The sequence below is a fragment of the Bemisia tabaci genome, chromosome 5 (genome assembly GCF_918797505.1).
Source record: "Bemisia tabaci chromosome 5, PGI_BMITA_v3".
Taxonomy (NCBI): domain Eukaryota; kingdom Metazoa; phylum Arthropoda; class Insecta; order Hemiptera; family Aleyrodidae; genus Bemisia; species Bemisia tabaci.
The window spans coordinates 41,653,625-41,659,609 of NC_092797.1; the positions used below are offsets into that span (position 1 = coordinate 41,653,625).

At 40.7% G+C, this 5,985-nt stretch overlaps 1 protein-coding gene across 1 annotated transcript in view; it reads left to right on the forward strand.

Annotated features, from left to right (window-relative positions):
• The window catches only part of LOC109039133 (uncharacterized), a 424,526-nt gene that overhangs the window by 111,305 nt on the left and 307,236 nt on the right, over positions 1-5,985 (forward strand).

The following is a 5,985-nucleotide window of genomic DNA, read 5'->3' on the forward strand; positions in this document are numbered from 1 at the left end:
ACTATTACTGCTCCTAAGTAGCTCACATTGCCTACCCGCGAATTGAAGGCGAACTGGTGAGAATGAGCGCAACGTTCCATAATGTGCGCAACCTAAACTGAACGAGTCGTTTGAAGAGGGGCATAATCGCCAAGTGTGAAGTTCCAAGTGTAAGTGTAAAGTCAATATTAGGAAGCAACAATTTTAACCCAGGAGAGGGTTTGCTGTCTGTCAGGAAAAAAGATTGCGCATCCGTCTCCGCGAGTTCTCTAAATTTTAGTGCATTTTGCAATTCGGAACTATAATTTCTGGCTCGGTTGAGAAACAACGTATGAACCATTAGTTTCCCTATGCAAATAAGTGTTTTTACAGATGAGCCAGAAATTACAGTTCCGCATCGCAATATGTGGTCCAATTAGAGGCCGCACGAACCAAATCGCACTTCCCGTTGGCTCTAATTTTATCTTACGCATCTTTAGTAAAGGATCTTCTCTACGTTGGTGCGTCATTATTTTCCAAAGCGAAGGCTTAAAGACGCTATCAACACTTCGCAAGTTATCGAAGGAAGCAAAATAGTTTCAAAAGCGCCTCTCTGAAGGAGCTTCGAATACCTGGGGGTCTTGAACAAGTTATTAACGCATCGATGAAATTAATGAAGAGATGAGCTCCATGGTGAGACAGTTCTACGCTTTCATACAAAGCTTCAATGAAGTGTTTGCGTGTTGTCATTTTAATAGTTAATACCTAGTTATTATAAAAGAGGGAATTTATTTTTCCAACCTGGCAACGAGGCACCGAAAATCGTGTTGTATTTCAATCAATATTCGTGTCGTATCTCTGATTGATGTAGTCTGCGAAATGGGCCTGTTGCAAACTTTTGCTAGAGCAAAAATAAGAGTTGTTTCTTATAGATAATGCCTCAAAAATCACGATGAGCGCATCGGCAAAGTCTGAAATGCACTTATAACTTCACAATCTGCGTAAGAAATTTGCGGTTTTTTGAGCTTCCCGCTTCAAAAACGATACTACGGCACAGGTGAACATTTTGTTAGAGGAGTCGCTCCATCGTCGGCAATATTCATCATGGCCGACGCTTGCGCAGTTCTGCGCGTAATTCGAGGAGAGTTCAAGGTCAATCAAGGCGGGCGAGAAAAATATGAACGTAAACACGCCGATTGTTACTTGGTCTAATCCTGTTCAGGTGTTATCTCGTACCATCACACGTGTTTTGGCGGATTGGTGTCGGCCATGATGAGTATTGCAGACGATGGAACGACTCCTCTAACAAAATGTTCACCTGAGCCGTAGTATCGTTTTTGAAGCGGGAAGCTCAAAAAACCGCAAATTTCTTACGCAGATTGTGAAGTTATGAGTGCATTTCAGAGTTTGCCGATGCGCTCATCGTGATTTTTGAGGCATTATCTATAAGAAACAACTCTTAGTTTTGCTCTAGCAAAAGTTTGCAACAGGCCCATTCCCAAAATGAACTAGGAGTTGCGAGACACTCAACTTCATCGATTTCATCTCTGGCTTTCAATAGCTTCCATCTGAACTGCTTCAATATTAACTTCGTGTCAGGGTGTTTTTGCAATTATAACTTGAGTTTTTGTCTTATTTATCAAACGTATTGCTTCGCAGGTGATAAATTCCTTTACTCGACGTCAGGGCCGGATTTACCTTCTTGCCACCCATGGACCGCCTGCATTTTGCCGCCCCATCTCATTCGTCTCATTCTCATTCGTTTTGAAACATCCATAGAAATCATCAGGTGAACGTGCCGGAGGAGGAGGGGTACATAATACGCGTTTACTCGCGTTTGGCACATTTTGTGTGAAAGCCCTGTCAACACTAGCAAAAGTTCACGGAACTTTGCTCGAAAATTAAGTTCCGTAGACCTATCTCTGTGTGGACGATGCCTTTCATTTATAAGAAAAGAACGAAAAAATTATGAATAAAAATAAACATGAATGTGGTCTAATGATCTTAATTTCCGCCACCGCGCCAACCGCACTGTGTTTGGCGCAATGCGTGAAGTATCTCTACAGTCTTGTAGGCGCTATGCGTTTCACGCTGACCGCTGCTGACCAAGTGACCGCACTGTTTTTGACGCAATGCGTGAAGTATTCATGCAGTCTTGTAGACACTATGAATTTCACACTAACCGCTGCTGACCGCACTACGTTTGACGCAATGCGTGAAGTATTCATGGAGTCTTGTAGGCGCTATTGCGGTGGATGACGTCATAAATCGAGTTTTTCAAGGCGCAATAACTCAGTTCATACCTATTCAAGGTAGAAAGTTGCTGTTTAGACAGATCTGATTATTTTTGGTTGATCTGCAAGAGGGAAGCATCAAAACACGATTCTGTGACAAGCGCAACAGACCCATTGGAAATGCACATATCACCCAACGATCCCTACCTCTTTTTCCACGTGTTATTTGACTGAACTTCGCTGATAGACTCGTTTGACGGTTGTATTTTGTGATTTATTGGTAGATTGTACTTGCCCCCTTTTACTTCCCCTGATTTGAAATGCCAACCTAGAAAGTTTTGTTATCGTGCAGTTCTCGCCGATCTTCTGATATGGGCCGAATGGTTGTAAGAGCGCTCAACGGAGTGGTGAATAAAGTTTCCATCCAGACATAACAGACGAACAGAGCCGCGAAATGACGAATTGCTCCGAGTGAGAAATGGCTCACGAACTCCTTTTCATGATGCTAAAAAGCTGGGATTAAACGGGCTTTAAAATTATAAATGTGCTGCCGGAGAGTCCGTGCCCTACCGTAAACGGATGAAAACGCGCGCGAATACGGAGTGCCATAAGCACGACCCAGCTGCATTTCGTGCTCACGGGTAACAAGAGGTTGAGCTTCCACCATAGTTGCCGATTTTTTTCTCTCGAACTTTCTAAAACACTGCCGTCCTCAACGAAAACGCTATACTTCCATTTTGTCCCCGAGCTTTTTACCGAAAAAATGTTTGATTGCCGAAAAGCTGACGAACATTTATCCTTCCTACACTGGAAAAAAAACTCATTGGATCTAAAGTCCAGACTCGTGAAAACATTGACAAGAAAAAGGACTCTTGATTCAATCAGATTTAAGCTTAAATCAAAAGGAAATCCGCTCAAATAAGAGGCTTGGTTCTTGATTTAAGCTTAAATCTGATTGAATCAAGAGTATTTTTTCTTGTCGATGTTTTTAAGAGTCTGGAATCTAGATCCAATGTGTTTTTTTTTTCCAGTGCACTGAGTTTTTTCCCTTGGAAACTCTACTTTTTTGACCCTGTTCGACCAACATCGCTCTCGTGAAAAACGCATCCTCGTGCACCGGAATCCCTTTCCTTGATCACGTTCGCAATTCTGCCGTGCTAAGAAAGAACGCCGTATGAGCCTTCAGACGTTGCCAAGTTTCCTCCTACTGGGAAAATTGTGAATATTTTTTTCAAAAATTTCCAGACTATTTTGTACGCAATTGAATCTGAAATATTCGAAGGATAATGTACATGTCAAGGGAAATTTGGCAGCTCTCGAGTGTTCATACGGCGTTCTTCCTTAACACGGCAGAATTATACTCTATTTTAAAGGGAAAAATATTCCCCCGATCTGGTAACTTAGACTCTGAGTGCCCTACTTACCGAAGCTCGAGTGGCGTGCTGTAAGGATTGTCTCTGATCTTTGGCGCGGTGCAGTGGCGGCGTATGCAAAATAATTACGCCTCCTTAAACTGCTCTCACAACGAGTCTCTCAAGACTGTTTACAGATTGTGATCTCCAGTACCGCAACCCTTAACCCCAGACGGGAGCCCTAGAGTGGAGCCCAGAGGATTAAGAGGGGAATGTCGTGCACAGATGTTCGAACCTGAGGACCCTGCTGCTGGATTTAACTAGAATATCTTCATTTTGTGAGAGATGATCGATATGCGTAGCTTTTAACGGTTCGAACTGGCAACAATGTGAGTTTTCTCCGACTGAAAATGCAACTAATGGCGTGGGGGAAATAAAATCCTAGCATTGAGAAAATATGAGCTTCCAGTTAAACGCTTGTTGTATGAAAGTAGTCGCGAAAATTGTGTGTTTAGAATTCATTATCATATACTGATTTTATATAATTTAATCGTGATAAATAGGGCTGAGCACTTTGTTTAGTGTAAACACTTTGTTAAGTGTGAATATTAAACTGCACCCTAATTTTGAAGGGCTGCAAAAAAATTGCATTCAAAGAATTTCTTTGCATTTTCAATTTCTTTCGATTGAGCATGGATACCTATGATTGTGATGGAGAAATATCATCTACGAAGAAAAAATGTTAGGCAGAATGTAAAGTTTGAGGAGCGTAAAATGAGGAAAAAGAATGAAAAATTGTTTCGACCGAATACATCTTTAGAAGAAAATTGAAGAAAAAGTATTAAAGCCTTCTTTACAGCACAGCTCTCTTTAATCAATACGTTCTAAGTACTTTAAGAGTCACACTCACAGAGTGGTGTCATAAAAATTAAATAAGATTTACACGGTTGTGAACAGTTGAAAAACTGAATTCTGTCGCATAACTAATAAATCAATTCTATTTAAAAATATTGATTATTTCTATTTTTCAATTTTACATGTTTTTATTTTTGAATGAAGTATTTCAAAGTAAGTATCACAATGGAAAACTATTTTAACCCATTTCCTTCCGTTCTAATTCCATATTATTTTATTCTTTTCGCTAAACACCGTCCAATGATTCTTGAAAAATTAACATACTGATTATTAATGAGCAAACTGTATACGGAACGGACGGCCACATAAAACCGCCTTCAAAATGCAGCGATACAACTTGCGTGGCACTTCCAGCAACGCACGCACAACACGTCGGGGCCGCATAGTCTTGATTTATGACGATAGATGTTTGCCGTTTTGAAACATTGATGGCTGTCGGATAGGAAATATCCTCAAGGTTTCAATGCAGTTGTCTTTTATGAATATTTCATAAATTATTTAGGGCTTATCGCGATAAGCCTTAGTAGCTACACTCGCCTCTCAGACGGCAAAATAATTCCGGTAAATCCATAAAATGAATTCTCTGGATGTTGGCAGACGTGTCAAGAGAATGAAGCCGAGTTAAGTAAGGAAGCACCCACGATTTTATAGAACATCGGTAGGACTGGATTTCATCCATCTAAGTTCATCGAAGCCCATCCACTGTACCTGAAATCGACTCTTCACAATAGATTTAAATTTAGAAAGGAGATCGTCGCCGCAATGTGCGATAAAGTGCTGCTGGCGAAAAAATTAAGCCACATGGATCCCCTAATAAAATTGAGCAACTACTTCGATCTGACGAGGAAGATAGTTTTACCATTTTTAATAATATAAAAAGAGAATGATACAAAAGAGAGGCTTGATTTCCCTCCTGCAAGATTATGAAATCATAGTACTGATGCATCGGAAGAGAAAATTCGAAGAAAATGCAAATCGATGTTCACACCACAAAAGAATGTGCACTGACGGACACTGGGAAAAAGAGCGCACATTTGAAACGACGCGCCACTCCAAGTGGTTAGTTACTCCTCCCATTTTGGCGCCAAACGCGGACAGTGTAAGTTAGCGCTATCTTTGAGAGAAGAGAAGTTGCAGACCTTTTGGAACAGTACGCGATTGTCCCGCTAGAGTGCTGCACTCACTCGTCTGCAAGCTCGCCTCTTGTCGTATCATGACCGCGTACTTTGAACTTCAAAGCTTCGCACTTGGCGTCAATTTTGCGAGAAGAACAGTTAGTTGAATGATCGCACGTGACTTGCGGTTGAAACTTTGGATAAAGTTGGACGCGTCCATCCTCCATGGCACGTCTTAAAAAAAATTTAATAAATTTACGTGATTTCTCTTCAAACAAAAAATAATCTTAAGCTTGCGTTTCTATGTTAATTAAATTATTTTAATTTTATTCATAACAGTCATGAGACTAGTTTTAATGCACAAAGCTGATGTATGTACGTTGTAAGATAATGATTAGGAAGCTGAAATAA